Raw genomic sequence first — 19,011 nt, 5'->3', positions numbered from 1 at the left:
GTAATCTTATTGCCTTTTGACATATAGATTTAAAAGGCAAGTCTTTAAGGAGTACGAAAAAGCCTAATACCACGACTGAACAATGGACTATGAAAGTCATCACCGCATTAATTGCCAATTTGAATGTTCAAAAATATTTTATGAAAAAGAGAAACATAAATGAATTAACATAACAGATCAAACATACCATGGGTATGCTTTACTCTGATTATCAATTTAATACAAAACATGATCATATTCTCTATGCAGATGTAAATGTCAAAATTAGAAACCAATCTTTTCAATGTCACATATCACGATCAAGAAATAATGTAAGCTAAGTATTCTCATATTACTGATGCTGATTTTTATGGTGTTATTGTGATTTGTCCTATTTTGCAGTGTATTGTGTGGCCCACCGTGATCTCCTGCACGATTCAGGTGGTCTGCAAATACAAAAAGTTTGAAAATATTGTAGAAGATAAAATCAATTCTGAGAAAATAAATCAAAGTTGACCTGCACACACCATATGTAATATAAATTGTTTTTCTGTAAGGGACAAAGCTAACATGACGGCGACAATGAATTTCTATTTAACTTCGTCTTTCCTGGTGGTTCTGGAATTGGATTAAAGGGACTTATTTGTATCGGGTATTGAAAACCAAAAAATACATTCTCACATTTTCAAATTCAAATCAGATCAAGGTGCTGGGGATAATCCTATTTAAACCAGTATGAACTCAAAATGACGGCCCAAGCACATAGATTATAAATAAATAAATAAATAAATAGACTCGTGACAACGCCGTGAGATGTATACACATATCACAAGACGATTGCAGCGTACTTCTTCAGACCTTTAAAATGCATCATAGAATAAGCTTGATTGTTTCTCCAAAAGCCTAAACAGCTCTTTTACATATTCATTAGGACTGTTCCAGCAGTTTCCCAATCAACATGTCAGAAAGAATCTCAGGGAAACATTTCTCCTGCAGGGAGATGTTTTGCTGGATCGAGGAACCTGGTTTTGTTTCAACTTTTTTTTTACAAACACCCGCCTTGTCAGAAGTCTCCCTTGATTGTGTCTATCATACAAAAAAATCCAGAATCCAGATTGATTAATCCGGTTCAAATGGCTTATTTAAGGAAACTTCCCGCTAAGCCTCAAAAAGGATAATTTCAGGTTATTGGAAAGACTAGTTTGTTAGTTTGTTTGGGTTTTTTTTGGGGGGGGGAGGGTGTTGAGCTGGAGAGAGAAGCTGCTGAAGAAAAGTGTGTGGCCTTTTCCATCTAATGTGAACTGTCACTGAAATCAGGGAAGACGTGTAACCCTCAAATTAACCTTCTGTAGGTGTTAGCCTGAAACACATGCTCCTGGTCCTGTGTTTATTTATGCAAACTTTGAGGGATAAGCAGCTTACACTCTGGCGTTTCAATAAAGGCAGCATGACTGATGGCAGACCAGTTTGAGACATGTGATCTGCCCAATATGTAAGCAGTTTCAGGCTTGAACAGAGAACATGATATTTGAATAATCTCCTATATTGCAATAGGGGGAAATGTTTACTAGGAAACAAGATACGTCAGAACACATTGGATAAGGAGGCAGGATCTTATGTTGATATCTTCAGTGGAAATTGAATATTTAAAAAATGTAAATGTGTTTTAACATCTATACAGTTCTGATGTTCTTACCCTATATTTGTGGAAAATATAATTGTGTGACCTGAAGGTGGAGGAAGTAAAGAAAACTATACTGTGATTGATTTAGGAAAGATTTCTGCATTTGTGTTCGAGCCAAGTGCAGCTCCTGAACTGCAGTCTGCACCTTCATTTAAGAAACAATCTGTGCACTTTCAAGTATGATAACTTCAGTTAGGTAGGTCTGGATGTAGGCTTGCATTGTTAAACCTCCTACATGGTTCCAGCCACCAAATTACAGAGACATTATCCCAGAACTGATTGCATAATCAAAACAGAACACTAGTTTTAATGATCACCGAAAACTTCAAATGCTGCATTGGCACACATTGATGTAACAAAACCTTTAGAGCTACCTGCATTACATAAAGTATGTATTAAGATCCAGTTTCTCCCATCTCAAATAACCTTGACTTATTATGTTCCGCAGATTATAATTGAAGTAAATGAATGTTTATTTATTAATATACTTATTTATTCTTTGTGGCATGTTCATTGAATCTTAACTCTTGATTAGGCCACTTCAGCTCTGAGTTCTCAAACTTTTTTGTTCAGGAACAATATATCAACACCACATTGTCCAGGGATTTGAGCTACAGTCCCAGTGATCATTAATTCTGTGTCCTTAAAATACCTGCAGTAATTACATGTCCTCGAGACAGTCATCTCCCAGTGATGCAAAAGTAAATGCATTTTATTTTCTCTTTTCCCTCATGCATTTTATTTCCTTTTTCCCCTCAGTTTTTACTTGGAAATTTCTGAGAGAAAAAAAGAGAAGAGAAACAGGTCTGGCTATTAATCAAACAGCACATGCTGGATTCCGTGACTTGCTTGTGACTGCGGGATCAAAGCAAATGAAGGATTCCTTGGTGAGAATTAGAATGCCAGTATACAAAGAGAGCGCAGTAACTGGGTTGGTTAACTCCAAATAAGCTGCAGGAGAGACCAAGGAAGGGCCAAGTGTGCAAAGAGGATACTACAGCCGCAATTCTCCAGGGGACTTTCTGACACCTTGTTCCATCTCTCAGTGTGAAGTGCGGAACACACATAATGAAAACCCACACAAAAGAGTAAGGTTGTAATGGGTGACCTTTTTACAAAGCAGCATACATGCATTTTTATGCCATCACATAAATAGCGTAGCTACATAACAATTAAGGTAACCTTTGTGTTTGCATAAGAAGTGATTTCTCTGAGAACAGAAATTACACGAATGATAAATTATTTTTTGCTGGATAGAGAGGGAGGCAGAGAGAGAAGAAGAAGAAGAGGGAAAAAAAAAAGAATAAGAATTGTAAGTCCCAGTTATAATGCCTTGTTAAAAAGATCGGGGGAAACTAAACAAAAGTAGACATCCTTTTTCTTTTTTCCTTTTTTATTTTAAAGGTAGACAGGGCTCAGTGGGATTTATTAATGTGCATCCCGGTGTTAGTATTACTTTTACAATACAATTGCCTGGGTTAGCACGCATTTTGAAATTACATCTAATTGGACAATTACTCAAACTGAAAAACCTCCTGCAATAAGCCACCGAGGCCCTTAATAAACACCTTGTCTTCTCAATAAAAACAAGGAAGTCATTTACCTGACCCAAGAGGCACAATTTTTATCTTTGGTAAATTTATTTTCAAAATAATTGCATACACTGTGAATAACAATATTAAAAAAGGTAGGTTTTCCAAGAAGAATAATACATGCCTGCGTGCCCCTTGCACTGCAGTCCAGTCTCATTGGGAAAATGCTCATTTGTTCCACAGATAACAGCTTTAAACAAACTATAATATTAATGCTGTCATGGCATAATGAAATAATTACTGATTTGTCTTATTTTCAGTCTCCTATATTCTAAGAGAAAGCTTTCCTGTATATGCATGTTTACAGGGGAAAAAACACAATTATACATAGCGCTGGAAGAAATGTATTTTGTGACAATTTACTGTTCTGTAGTTAACAAAATGTATTTTTCATTATTATTTTTAATAAAGCAGAGTGGGAATAAAATTCTGTGAATCTATAGCCACAGCACTTTACTTCAGATGAAGAAGGAAACTTATGTTACCATGGGTCATGTTTACACATTTATATAGCACTTTTTGAAAGTAAATTTATATGTCAGTGACGCTCAATATCTGTTGGGTCTCTGCGCAGTGAAAGTCAGTTGCAAAGACCTGAACGTAGTTGGCTAGGCCCCTCGCAGTAAGTGAAGATATCTTACATGTGAAGTCTTGTTTAGACCGAGGTCTGTTTCTCACATTGGCAGATATGGATTCTGTACATAGCTCAAGTCATCTCTCCTCTGGAGTATTTTTTAACTCAGAACATATTGTCTCTCATTTGTCATGATTTGCTTTACCTACGGGTCTTTCAGTCTCATCCTGGCATGATTCTAAAAGTAGTTCCCAAGGCACAGCTTGCAGCCTCATCTTATATTGGCCAAGGCAGTTTCACTGGCACTGTTGGTCCTGTATTTTTTTTTTTTTTATCTTCTAGATGCTGATCCATACTTTTTTTTTCTCCTCCCTCTCTTCAGGTTTTACTCTCTGACCTGTTTCTGGTTTAAAACCTTATGTGGAGATTGACATCTGAGCTCATGAAAATTAATTATTCTAAATCGAAGCGAACAAAAGAGAAGAAAACAATTCTGGGAAATGGCATAGCAATAATGGCCAAGCTGTTTCGACGTAAATGTGGATAAAACACGATTAACCTGGTACAAGGTGAAGTCCAGATATGGTCATTACAACTCACCCCTCACTACATTCTTATTACTCTTGTTTGGAAAACAGCATGTCTCCAATCTTGTCTCTTGCTTGTGGAGCTGTGCAGAAATTAAGTCCTCCTTGTCTTTGTTGTCATTGATGAGTTTGGCGATTGATTAACTGGTTCTCCTGAAAAGTGAGTCATTACTACAATCAGGTGCTGATGTAAAAAAAAAGTAATTCAGAGCTCATGTACTGCCGTCTTGACGAGAAGATTCACACTACTTAGACCTCGAGCCCTGTATACATTATTAATTGTATATGACAATAAGGGGGTCACAACCAGTGTAATCTTCTTTGATGAATGCATCAGCAGTATCTAGCATGTAGTGTAGGCAGGTAGATTGGAGCCTTATAGTGGTAGTCCAATGTGTGCACTCATCTTGTCTGGTAGTCATAGTAGATCTCTGTACAATTCAGGACCACCACTCTCCTCTATTCAGCATGTAAACTAGCTGAATTAAGTTTCACGATGAAAACTGTGGTGCTTTCTGAACAATGGTCTGTGTGAGAAGAGGGATGAGTTGAGAATACACGTGTGTGAGAGCACTCTCTTCCCTGGAGGACTTTAAAGCACTGGCTGCAGAGGCCTACCTTCGAGTAGTAAAGTAAAATCTCATCACACAAGGACATTTGTCCAATAATTTGTAGGACAGTCTTTAATGACGACAACACTGGAGCAGACATGCATCCCTCCACAGGAGATTCCAGCTGATTTACGTTTAACGAGCTCCACTAGAGTGGTATTGATTCAGATCTATATTTGACAGGATACTTTCAAAGCATATATTAAGTGGATAAGCACATTTTACCTTGTGAAGCATTTCAAAAGTAAAAAAAGGAAAGAAAGCATTTACCTGGTAGACTTGTCTCATTTCTGAAGTGACTTGAGTTATGGGTATTCAGTGGGGAATGTGTATTCTTTGGAGAGGCCATGTGTTTGGGTTTTTTTCCTCCTTATTTTCTGTTTCCACTTTGTTGTGAAAATAATAAATGTACTTTATCATTATTTCCCTCGCCTAAACAAGCTGGCAGCATGTACAGAATCGTTTCCAAATGCCTTTTCCTTTAATTATTCTGTGCCATCAAAGTGAAGGATGAGATTTCTAATGAACAGAACATTTTGCATTTTGTGTTCCTTTGCAAGTGTTTAGTACATGTGGGTTAAAAAATATTTAATGCTTCGAAGTGAGAATTGGCCAATTGCCATTGATTCAAAGTCAGAAGCAACAGGATTTAATTTATTCAACAAGGCACAGAGCTTTACTGACGTGCCAAGAAGTAAAGGCAGAGAGGGTCTTTAGTAAGGAAACAACCACCCTAATTTCATAACACAATAAACAAAACACGATTTAGTATTGCACTGTTTCTCTGAAGATTACTGGCTATGCACGTGAGCCCACATTAAAGCTGCATATCTATCTTAGTAGATTGTCTGGTCATTTCCTTTAATATGTGCCACAAGAAATGCATTGCTTGAGTTTAACACCTGTCAGGGATGGCAAAATATTTCAACAACACCATAGACCTCTCTGAAGAATGTGTGGATGTTAATGTGTCCTGTTATACTCTTCCCAGGTCTTTATTTTTGTAGTATCTCTGGGCAGCAGACGTGCAGTAGGTGAGTTGGAACTTATGTTAGGATCAAGGGACGTGTATAGTGTGTAGTGCTACTGAGTGCACATGCCCCTTTATATCTAACACAGAGTTAGAGAGTTAAGCTACACGTAATTGAATGGAACAAAAATAAACTGTACTTGAAACCTATATTATAATATTAGCCCACAAGACATTATTGTTTTTACATTTCTATACATTTAAGTCATTACTCGAGGTAATTCTCGTTTTCTCAAAATCAGAGCTCCTCTTCTTTTTTCCTTGGTCATTCATGTCAAATACAAGTAATGATGGCTTATTGGATGTTTTGGAAAAGTGCTTCTTTGGATTGGGTGGTTCTTTACTTCATGGTACTAGCCAAGAAACCTGTATAGTGTGTGAGCCTCAAGTAAAGACAGCTTTTCTACTGTAGGCTTTCATTTCACTACTTTCTATTACAGCCCTGAAAATTATCAGCTATGCCAAAGTTATAAAACAGTGACACACTCTCGGATATTGCATAAGCAAGTAATGAATGTGAACATTTTTTTTTTTTTATGTAACCAAAAACACATCAGACTCTGTCACTGTCAAACTCCTAACTTTCTGCTCCCCCCCCTCATACTCTGTGATATTATTGTATTCCAGTGCATGTTTGAAAAGGCTTCCAGGGCATTTCAGGTTATTACTTCAGCCCTTTTTCTGATGGTGCACTGGCTGGGGATTTCCTCTTTTGCCGGCTGTGGGAGGAGGGAGGATCGAGGTAATAACCTGAAACTGCCTGAAAGCCACATAAAAAAAGAACGAACGCACACATTCACTCACACTCACCCTTACAACCCTGAACACATGTACAATACCCAACCTATCTAGAAATCTGTATCTGACTTTTTGTCTATCTGTCACTGTGTGCTTCTAATCACTGGCATTGAAGCTCTTTTGCTCGTTAATAATTTTGAAATAGTTACACAGCAGAGATATGAGGGGGGTGTTTTAATTACATTGTCTCTGATAAGCTTAGCACAGTAGTTGTGATGAGTGAATAAGATGATGCTAAATACAACTATTAGTTTGTTGCACCTAGTAAAATATGATATTGTGCAGAAACATTTCACTTTCATAGTGGCCTCCACATAAACAAAAGCAACTATCAAAGCAATACTGGAACAGTTATAAAAATTATGTCCAGGCTTGCATGGCTTGATCTGATTGGGCCATTATAAAACCAGGCACATCCAGGCACGTTTCAGCCTCTGTCCTGAAGTCATCAAAACAGCTTTAAAAAAAAAAAGTCAAGGATCGTGCTGTGATCAAATTTCTGACGCTGGAGAACTCTTTCAAGATGCATTCGTAGATTTCCTTTGGTTCAGTCTTCCTAGTGTCAAAAATCTGATGACAGCATGTTGCTCTGTGTTTTGATTTTCAGCATCTATTATGGTCTACCCACCAAAGACAAAGCAAGGAACAAAGCAACCTAGAATAATGGCACTAGGCTGTTTGAGGATTCTCAACATGGAATTTAAGTACAGTGTAGCTTCAACAGTAATAGTCTCTGGTGTTTCCTTGTATATATCAGCCTTGGAACTTTCCAAAACACCCTCGAAAGAACATCTCTCTATCTCTTTCTATCTATCTATCTATCGATCTCTCTATCTTTCTATCTATCAATCTCTCTATATATTTATTCATACGCTTCCGCACTCTCTATGTATACAGCTGCGTCTTTCTGCTACAGGTTTTCTCAGATTAGGGGCCCTAGAATACAGCAGTTGGGGGGAGAGAGAGAGAGAGAGAGAGAGAGAGAGAGAGAGAGAGAGAGAGAGAGAGAGAGAGAGAGAGAGAGAGAGAGAGAGAGAGAGAGAGAGAGAGAGAGAGAGAGAGAGAGAGAGAGAGAGAGAGAGAGAGAGAGAGAGAGAGAGAGAGAGAGAGAGAGAGAGAGAGAGAGAGAGAGAGAGAGAAAATCCAAATATGCCTTTTGCTTTGATCATCTTTAAAAGCTTTCTCCTTAATAGTATGCTGTGGGAAACAAAATTAAAAATTCCTGCTTGATTATATATTTTTTTGAAGTGAGTGTAACAAATGTTTTCATAATCCTCGTTGAGTTAAAGTCTGTTTTGCCCACAAACCAGCTGACAGGTTCCTAATGCAGTTACATTAAAGTGCTTTTCCAGAGTGTGTGATGCAGTTTTAACTAGGTCCTCGGGGCATTGTTAGTTATCATTGCCTACCGCTGCAGAGAGCCGCGGCCTGGTAAAAGCAATTTCAGCTTTCCTCCCAATCAGCAGCACTACACGAGAGCCGGCTGCAGAGAACAAACGGCTGCGAAACATTTCCGCTCACTCCTCCCCGCTGATGATTTTATCTGCTTCTCCTTTGCTCAGTCAGGACGATCATAGAAAACAGCCCTGGACATCGAGAGATGCAAGGCGGCTGTGCTGGCTCTGTCACACAGCGAGGTTCACAAATTAGCCAGGCAGAATGAGCTAAAACTCCTCTTGATAAATGCAATTGACGTGTGTGTGTGTGTGTGTGTGTGTGTGAGAGAGAGTGTTCATGTTCAGAAATATGAGTGTACAAGACTGAAGCATTTTGCCAAGTCATATCTATCAAATGTTTTTCAATATGCTTTTAACTATGACACACACACACACATATATACATATATCAAAAAATTATGAGTATTGTATGTATCAAAGCATATAAAATATCAAAAGCAAAAACCTGAGAAAAATATTTGAATAAATAAATGATTCTTAAAATCTATCCTTTAATTAGTGCCAGATTTTGAAACGTATGTTTCTTGCATTGTTTTGCAAAAAGACGTAATATTCTCTTGCTCAGTCCCCAATCAAATAAATACAACTATATGACATTCCATTTGTGCCTGAAAACGAATAACTACAAATTATAACTATACATTTAAAGGAGTGTTACTTTCAGGTGGGTACCCATAGGTTATATGTGTTTCACAGAAAACACTGGCTATCTGGACACCTGTTTCTAAAGTGAACTGTATTTTTGCACTTTGTTTTGCACTTATGTTGTCGCCCTGGATAAGGGTGTCTGCCAAGAAATAAAAATAATAATATTATTATTATTATTATTATTATTAATAATAATAAAGTGTACAGCAGCAGCGCTGTTCTAATGTCCCTTAAATCAAGTAAAATTACTTTGAACAAGGAAATATGAGCAGTGAGAAGGGAGGCAGGATATAAAACTACCAGTGGTGGCTTTTTTCAAGGCTACTGTGTATGTATGTATGTTTATATATATATATATATATATATATACACACACACCTAAAGGATTATTAGGAACACCATACTAATACTTTGTTTGACCCCCTTTCGCCTTCAGAACTGCCTTAATTCTACGTGGCATTGATTCAACAAGGTGCTGAAAGCATTCTTTAGAAATGTTGGCCCATATTGATAGGATAGCATCTTGCAGTTGATGGAGATTTGTGGGATGCACATCCAGGGCACGAAGCTCCCGTTCCACCACATCCCAAAGATGCTCTATTGGGTTGAGATCTGGTGACTGTGGGGGCCAGTTTAGTACAGTGAACTCATTGTCATGTTCAAGAAACCAATTTGAAATGATTGGACCTTTGTGACATGGTGCATTATCCTGCTGGAAGTAGCCATCAGAGGATGGGTACATGGTGGTCATAAAGGGATGGACATGGTCAGAAACAGTGCTCAGGTAGGCCGTGGCATTTAAACGATGCCCAGTTGGCACTAAGATGCCTAAAGTGTGCCAAGAAAACATCCCCCACACCATTACACCACCACCACCAGCCTGCACAGTGGTAACAAGGCATGATGGATCCATGTTCTCATTCTGTTTACGCCAAATTCTGACTCTACCATCTGAATGTCTCAACAGAAATCGAGACTCATCAGACCAGGCAACATTTTTCCAGTCTTCAACTGTCCAATTTTGGTGAGCTTGTGCAAATTGTAGCCTCTTTTTCCTATCTGTAGTGGAGATGAGTGGTACCCGGTGGGGTCTTCTGCTGTTGTAGCCCATCCGCCTCAAGGTTGTACGTGTTGTGGCTTCACAAATGCTTTGCTGCATACCTCGGTTGTAACGAGTGGTTATTTCAGTCAAAGTTGCTCTTCTATCAGCTTGAATCAGTCGGCCCATTCTCCTCTGACCTCTAGCATCAACAAGGCATTTTCGCCCACAGGACTGCCGCATACTGGATGTTTTTCCCTTTTCACACCATTTGTGCGTGAAAATCCCAGTAACTGAGCAGAAATACTCAGACCAGCCGGTCTGGCACCAACAACCATGCCACGCTCAAAATTGCTTAAATCACCTTTCTTTCCCATTCAGACATTCAGTTTGGAGTTCAGGAGATTGTCTTGACCAGGACCACACCCCTAAATGCATTGAAGCAACTGCCATGTGATTGGTTGGTTAGATAATTGCATTAATGAGAAATTGAACAGGTGTTCCTAATAATCCTTTAGGTGAGTGTATATATATATATATATATATATATATATATATATACACCGATCAGCCATAACATTATGACCACCTGCCTAATATTGTGTAGGTCCCCCTTTTGCCATCAAAACAGCCCTGACCCGTCGAGACATGGACTCCACTAGACCTCTGAAGGTGTGCTGTGGTATCTGGCACCAAGACATTAGCAGCAGATCCTTAAAGTCCTGTAAGTTGCGAGGTGGGGCCTCCATGGATCAGACTTGTTTGTCCAGCACATCCCACAGATGCTCGATTGGATTGAGATCTGGGGAATTTGGAGGCCAGGTCAACACCTTGAACTCGTGATTCATCAGACCAGGCCACCTTCTTCCATTGCTACGTGGTCCAGTTCTGATGCTCACGTGCCCATTGTAGGCGCTTTCGGCAGTGGACAGGGGTCAGCATGGGCACCCTGACTGGTCTGCGGCTACGCAGCCCCATACACAACAAACTGCGATGCACTGTGTGTTCTGACACCTTTCTATCAGAACCAGCATTCACTGTTTCAGCAATTTGAGCTACAGTAGCTCGTCTGTTGGATCGGACCACACAGGCCAGCCTTCGCTCCCCACGTGCATCAGTGAGCCTTGGCCGCCCATGACCCTGTCGCCGGTTCACCGCTTTTCCTTCCTTGGACCACTTTTGATAGGTACTGACCACTGCAGACCGGGAACACCCCACAAGAGCTGCAGTTTTGGAGATGCTCTGACCCAGTCGTCTAGCCATCACAATTTGGCCCTTGTCAAAGTCGCTCAGATCCTTATCCTTGCCCATTTTTCCTGCTTCTAACACATCAACTTTGAGGACAAAATGTTCACTTGCTGCCTAATATATCCCACCCACTGACAGGTGCCATGATAACGAGATTATCAGTGTTATTCACTTCACCTGTCAGTGGTCATAATGTTATGGCTGATCAGTGTATATAAATGTACATAAATACATACAAACTCCACAAATGTGAGGTATGAGGGATCACACCTTATAACTTTGTACCACCCTAAAGAATAGAGACTGAAGGAAGGAAGAATTTCAAAAGCTTTTCTCTACATCTGGATGAGATGAGTTTGGGTTAGCATAGGGAAAAACTGAGTACAGATATTATATTAAATAGATCTTACAGGTTTTACATTTTTATTTTTGTTAAACAGCTGTATGTTGCTGTCTGTCTTCTGTAGGGCTGCCTTTATTACAGTGCCATGAGTGAGGTGGGCAGGGAGGGACTGGTTTCAATAAACAGCTCAGTTGTTTATTTCATTCTTCTTGAACTCCATTGGATGTTAAATTATGCACTAATTAAGCCTTTAAGTACTGCCTCTAAACATTTGTATTTGACATAATGTTTAATTGTTATGTCTCTCCAAGTTGAAAAAATGGGCCAGATGGCATAACCTTTAAAAAATGAAAAACCTTTGCAAGTATATTTTGCATGACTTGACTAGCACAAATGTTTTCTATTTTAATTATTTAACTTTTTTTTTTCTTGTATTAAGAAATGGAATCTATATTACGGTAATTCTGCTTTCATGTGGGACTCTTGGTAGAATAGGAAAAGCAGTAATTTGCAGAAAACAAGGAGACGACACAAAGACATTAGGCTGTTTTTACATTCAAATGGAAAACCAGGATTATCTATACGTACATGTTTCATCAAAGCTGATTACAACCCACAATAATAGATAATAGATAATAGATAGTTGCTCCTTTCATCTTGTGTTATCATCCCATAGCTTAACAGAACAAAAACTGAGGAACAAAAAAATGATCTCTATTGGGGGAAAAAGGATGATCGACTTAATGCAAGTTCACCCTAGAAAGCTTTCACAGGAGAGAACAGCAAAGAAATGGAGAGTGTTGGGAATATATATCTATATCTATATATCTATATATATATCTATACAGTTGGGGGGAAAAAGTATTTGATCCCCTGCTGATTTTGTATGTTTGCCCACTGACAAAGAAATGATCAGTCTATAATTTTAATGGTAGGTGTATTTTAACAGTGAGAGACAGAATAACAACAAAAAAATCCAGAAAAATGCATTTCAAAAAAGTTATAACTTGATTTGCATGTTAATGAGGGAAATAAGTATTTGACCCCTTCGACTTAGTACTTGGTGGCAAAACCCTTGTTGGCAATCACAGAGGTCAGACATTTCTTGTAGTTGGCCACCAGGATTGCACACATCTCAGGAGGGATTTTGTCCCACTCCTCTTTGCAGATCCTCTCCAAGTCATTAAGGTTTCGAGGCTGACGTTTGGCAACTCGAACCTTCAGCTCCCTCCACAGATTTTCTATGTGCTTCTTCTTGAGCCACTCCTTTGTTGCCTTGGCTGTGTGTTTTGGGTCATTATCATGCTGGAATACCCATCCACGACCCATTTTCAATGCCCTGGCTGAGGGAAGGAGGTTCTCACCCAAGATTTGACGGTACATGGCCCCGTCCATCGTCCCTTTGATGCGGTGCAGTTGTCCTGTCCCCTTAGCAGAAAAACACCCCCAAAGCATAATGTTTCCACCTCCATGTTTGACGGTGGGGATGGTGTTCTTGGGGTCATTCCTCCTCCTCCAAACACGGCAAGTTGAGTTGATGCCAAAGAGCTCGATTTTGGTCTCATCTGACCACAACACTTTCACCCAGTTCTCCTCTGAATCATTCAGATGTTGGCAAACTTCAGACGGGCCTGTACATGTGCTTTCTTGAGCAGGGGGACCTTGCGGGCGCTGCAGGATTTCAGTCCTTCACGGCGTAGTGTGTTACAAATTGTTTTCTTGGTGACTATGGTCCCAGCTGCCTTGAGATCATTAACAAGATCCTCCCGTCTAGTTCTGGGCTGATTCCTCACCGTTCTCATGATCATTGAAACTCCACGAGGTGAGATCTTGCATGGAGCCCCAGACCTGAGGGAGACTGACAGTTATTTTGTGTTTCTTCCATTTGCGAATAATCGCACCAGCTGTTGTCACCTTCTCACCAAGCTGCTTGGCGATGGTCTTGTAGCCCATTCCAGCCTTGTGTAGGTCTACAATCTTGTCCCTGACATCCTTGGACAGCTCTTTGGTCTTGGCCATGGTGGAGAGTTTGGAATCTGATTGATTGATTGCTTCTGTGGACAGGTGTCTTTTATACAGGTAACGAGCTGAGATTAGGAGCACTCCCTTTAAGAGAGTGCTCCTAATCTCAGCTCGTTACCTGTATAAAAGACACCTGGGAGCCAGAAATCTTGCTGATTGATAGGGGATCAAATACTTATTTCCCTCATTAACATGCAAATCAATGTATAACTTTTTTGAAATGCGTTTTTCTGGATTTTTTTGTTGTTATTCTGTCTCTCACTGTTAAAATACACCTACCATTAAAATTATAGACTGATCATTTCTTTGTCAGTGGGCAAACGTACAAAATCAGCAGGGGATCAAATACTTTTTTCCCTCACTGTATATATATGGGAATGTAGGAGATCGGTGTGAGGAGAAACCCAACAAATTGGATGTCTTCCCATTTACATGTATATGAATAATTGGAACTGCAGTTCTTATCCATTCACCACCCTCCCCCCGAAAAAAGGTACCAAACCAAACACCATGTGTGTGGAGAAAGGACCAGGCTGAAAGCAGGGACATTAATATAACTTAGAAACTGCTTACCCAGTTGTGATGAAACTTGGCATGTCTGTCCATGAATATAAATTCTTACGATCTAGTTGAACATGCGGTAAAGTCTTTATCATCACAAGTGCAGTTAGAATTGGTGGATGCTTTAAGAGTGTGGAAAGCAATTGTCTTTTGGGGATTTTTTTCTCCTTGATTTGTACTTTATGAGGTACCTTAACAAGAATGGTTTAGGTTTTATGAACACTTGTGTAGAATGTGTATAACTTTGTAGAAAATTCAAATCAAAACACAGTTGGCTAGTTTAAGTTAGTTTCTTCTGTGCTTGCTTTATATACTTTTTATTTTTCTACCTTTTTATGCATGTCTGTGAAAATTAACACCAAAATAAAATGATAAAAAGTTGTCTTAACTTAACATGGCCTTAACATACAGTATGTCTTAGCAATACTTAAGATGAAAGATTTCAAATTATATCTCCCTGGTAGCAATAATGTATAGTCTTTCATACATTTCATGATCATTTTACTGGAAAGTTTATCTTGGTAACCAATTAAATGAGATGTTATAATTGGTAAGCTTGCTCTACTTGACTGTTTATGCCTCTGATTTAAGGTCTGAAAAGAATCTTCTTTTTTTTTTTTGTCACTTTCAGGTCACAGCTGAGGTTGTGGTTGGCGATGATTAAGATAAACTGTATTGTAGCACTGAGGTAAGTGACCTGCCGTTTGGTGTAGATAAGACTTAAATTAATCCAAGCTGAATTGCCGTAATGAAAAATAAAGATAATTACTAAATCACTAGGCTACATTGCTTTGATAGATTTTTTTTGTTATTCTATGTTATTGCTGTGAGGAATAAGAAATTAAATGGATTAAATCTGAGCCTTTTCAGATGGATTACAACTGCTTTTAAATGACTGTTAAGCAATTTCATGTGCTCCGTGTTTCAAGAAGTAACCGACAGCATCTGCGAAATTCAAATTGAACTCGTTTTCTTAATTTTAATAAAGCTCCCTCTTACACTGGGCATGAAAGATGGGGATAAGGGTTTTAATTTATGCCAGGAAATGGCCAAACAATTAGAAGCTTGATGATTATCTAGCACCCGGATTTTTTCAAGAGCTAAGGGGCTTAGGGTTTATACACGGAGAGACACATTTATTCGGCACATAATGAACTCTGCAAGAGCTATCCTACATATATACAGGGAGGAAAAGAGGGAATACATGTTTTGTTTATGGTTTTTGCGGATTCTGGTGAAACATTGCATTGTGTTCCATTAATGGAAGTGATGTGATGTTAAATTTCATGCTCTGTTATCATCAGGCCTTCACCACTTTCCGGTATGTGTTCTGAGATTGCAAGGCTCTGGTCTGCCAAGTGCCCAGGGCTTCGGTGCACTTCTTTTAAAGCCATTCTGGCTTAGGAGACCAATATCTAAGCCAGATCACTGCTCTGTATGCATTCATTATGGCATCCATTAGGGTAAACATGTCATTTTCACATGCTGCTTTTAAGTATGTTAAGGTTGTATCCGAGCCACAAAATGAGAGAGAAAAAAAATGCATTTGGGGGAGGTAAGAGCATTATAGTTTTAGGTAAAGAGCTTTTACATGTTTCTATTCTGGCATAGACTGATGCCTTTTTGAAGATCATCAGCACTTTATCCTATGGCAACTTTAGAAGATTGTTTCTCTGGTATGGAGAAAGGATGCATAGCTGCCTATTGGTGGCCTATAGTCACCCTTAATTCCACACAGCAGATGGCGAGGAATGATCATATGGACAGTCAGGTGGTCACGTTTCATTGTTTCAACTTGAATTATTGATCTAAGAAAGTCTGATACCATCTCAGCTGATGTACAACACTACAGTCCATACTTTTGTTGTATTAATCTACTCTTTCACTGAACCTTGATTCCATTAACAATATAGGTATTGCTGTGCATGCATGAAGAAATAAGTCAGTAATGTCCCCCCATTTCATCTAAAACTTTAATGCAGAATGACTAGCATTTTGCTTCTTGGGTTGATTCAACATTTGCTCAGCTTGATCCTACATGTCTTTTAGTAGAGCATTTCCCGAATCACGCTGTGTAGTGGGAGGCAGAGTTGTTTCTTAAGTAATATGGCCCACTTCAAACATATTTGCCATTTTGTGCAATATGTTGCCTTTTTGCTTCTTCCAACAGAAGATAAAGGGTGGGGGGGAACAACATATTATATTAGTGTTTTTGGTATTATGAAGGCTGCTTGAGAATATTTTAAATATTCCCTTTAACAAAACTATAATTGCTGATTTGCTGTTAATGTAAGCTTGAACTGGTTTATACGTAGAAGATTGCTGTGTCGGCTATTAAACTGTGTTAATACTCTGGAAGTGAATGGATAAAGAAAGCAAGTCTGTCTGAAGTCTGACTAAAGTGTATATTAGATACGATGGGAATCTCTCTGTGGCTTGCACAGGCTACATTATTGATTAAGCCTGTCATCTTATATATAAAACAGAATTAATCGGAAACATTTTACTTACTCATTTAGTACATTATGCAAATGAATAGACATCACTGTGTTAACATATCACAGAAAAGAAAGGAAAAAATATTTGATACAACAAAAGCCTTGCTCTGTAATGCATGTCATTTTCCTAATTGCTAAACCACACTTATTTATAGATGGGGTTGAAGTGGATGTAATCATTCTGCATAAACATTAGGCAAAAAGGGTGACTCAATGTGTCCTGAGGGCCAAACAGTTCTCTTTTGTAAATACTCAGCTATTAGTAAAGGATCTCAATTTTAAGCCTAAGATTGTATATATCAAAGCTGTCCAATCCCTGGCTTAGATAGTGGCCCAAGGTGCATTTGAACTCAGTAGTAATAGTCTTTTTCTTCTTGTAATGATCGTACTAATGCAAATTTAGTGAGCATCCTGTGACAAATGAGAAGATTCTACAGTGTGTGAGTGTGCCCTTTATCTTTAATTATTTGATTTCTTCTTAAAGTAAACGTGCGCCCAAATGAACAGGGCTGTCAAGCCCAGCCCAGTCTGAACCATAGTTGTCCGTCAGATGTCGGCTGTCATGCAACACACGTAAAAATAATAAGCGGAGTGCACAGCGCTGAAATTCTGGCCCAAGGCATGCCATAAGACAACCAGAGAAACAAGGAATTTGAAGGCTTTATGACACTTGCTTTTGTATATTGTATCATTTTACCAATCGTCTGCATTTCATTTATCTTGGCCAGCAAAGTGCCAACACAGTGTGACAGGCCTGCTGCCCTAGTTAAGCCTGGAATAATAGAGAAGTGTAAAAATAGGCTGATGAAAACCTCCAATATCTAGTTGTGTCAAACCTGGCAGTCAAAATGAGAATGAGATTTTATGAAATAGAAGTCATCATTATTACATTCTATCTAACAAAAGAAAAAACAAATGCACAATGATAACGTGTGTGTGTGTATATATATATTTGTGTGTGTTTGTGTGTGTGTGTATGTATATATATATATATAAAGGTTTGATAACAAAGAATATTTGTAATTACTGAATATTCCAGCTGAACTCTCTGGTGTGGAATCTTGAATGTACCCAACTAAACTGGCAACATTCCTCCATTCTAAATTAATATTTTAGAAGCATTATTTGTATTTTGACTTGGGTAATCTTTTATCTGTTCTATAGTTAATGTAACATAAACTCCCGTGGTTTATTGTTTGGTTTCCTGACATATTTAAAACAAATCTAATAATGGACATTGAATGTAATATCCACTGATCCTGCATTATTGATAGCATTTCTGAGTCTGCTGGGCCTATTGAGAGATTAAATGCAATATTTCTGTTTTCATGGAATATTTACCACAATAAGAGGTGTGTATATTGATTTCTGTGGTTTATGATATAAGAAAAGTGGATTCTTTTAAATGCTGAATTTTTAATGCTCTAATCAGCCTATGTAGCAAAAAAAAAGCCACATTCATTTGAGATGAAGTGAAATTGGATCATTTACTGCTTGGATGCAGAAGAGTGATGTTCCTCTTTTCCAAATTTACAAGTAAAGTGGCTAATAATGTCATGCAATTATAAATGGAGGCTTGTGGAAAACAGAGGCTGTAGTGATCCATTGCGTGGATTACACTTCATTACCCAACAGGTACGGCAAAGAGGATCACCACTGAAATGGGAGCTATTATGTAACCACCAACTCCTTAAATGTCACACTTCAGTGGTGAAAAGGATGTCGGAGGGATTTGCTGCTAATTACTCCAGACTTGGACCTTCAGAACAGGGGCACCTTCAGAATTAGACCATTGTCAAAGAGAGAAGCTGAGCAAAGTTACATTACATTTGGAGATTATTATTTTTCTAGGTTGATCGTTCATAACATATGGGACACACAAGGAATAACTCCAGAAGAAATCCAACCCCCATCATTAATTCTGAGTCCTTCACCACCCAGTACCCACACTGTCACACACTCTAATGCATAGATATACTTCTGTGAATGTGCGCACACACACACACACACACACACACACACACACACGCGCACGCACACACGCGCACGCACACACACTCACACACACCTTTTTCTTAAAATAGTTTATCTGAGACCTGCCATCTGATCGGAGGATTTTGTGGAGAGGGGACTGTGGTTCTGGATGACAGCTTTTAATTATAGACACATCGGCTTGTGACACAAGCATTTCCAGGTTCAGCACACCGGCAGGCAATGGAAAGGCAGATAACCAAATGATTAAGGAAAACTCAACAATTACGCACTTGAAAACAATGGCATGGCACAGATGATGGATCATGCTTCCCTCGCCTCTATATAGGTTGCTGTATATGCTGTACC

The 19,011-nt window shown here is 38.8% G+C and overlaps 1 long non-coding RNA gene across 1 annotated transcript in view; it reads left to right on the top strand.

Annotated features, from left to right (window-relative positions):
• LOC136747743 (uncharacterized) overlaps positions 1-14,861 on the top strand; it is a 129,392-nt gene extending 114,531 nt beyond the window's left edge. Inside the window, exon 3 of the long non-coding RNA XR_010816538.1 lies at positions 14,805-14,861. This is a non-coding gene — a long non-coding RNA (uncharacterized LOC136747743). The remainder of the gene's footprint in view (positions 1-14,804) is intronic.
• The last annotated feature ends 4,150 nt before the right edge of the window (positions 14,862-19,011 follow it).

The sequence above is a fragment of the Amia ocellicauda genome, chromosome 4, assembly GCF_036373705.1.
Source record: "Amia ocellicauda isolate fAmiCal2 chromosome 4, fAmiCal2.hap1, whole genome shotgun sequence".
Lineage (NCBI taxonomy): Eukaryota > Metazoa > Chordata > Actinopteri > Amiiformes > Amiidae > Amia > Amia ocellicauda.
The sequence above is the reverse complement of the archived record's forward strand: the minus strand, read 5'-3'. Positions and strand labels throughout refer to the sequence as shown.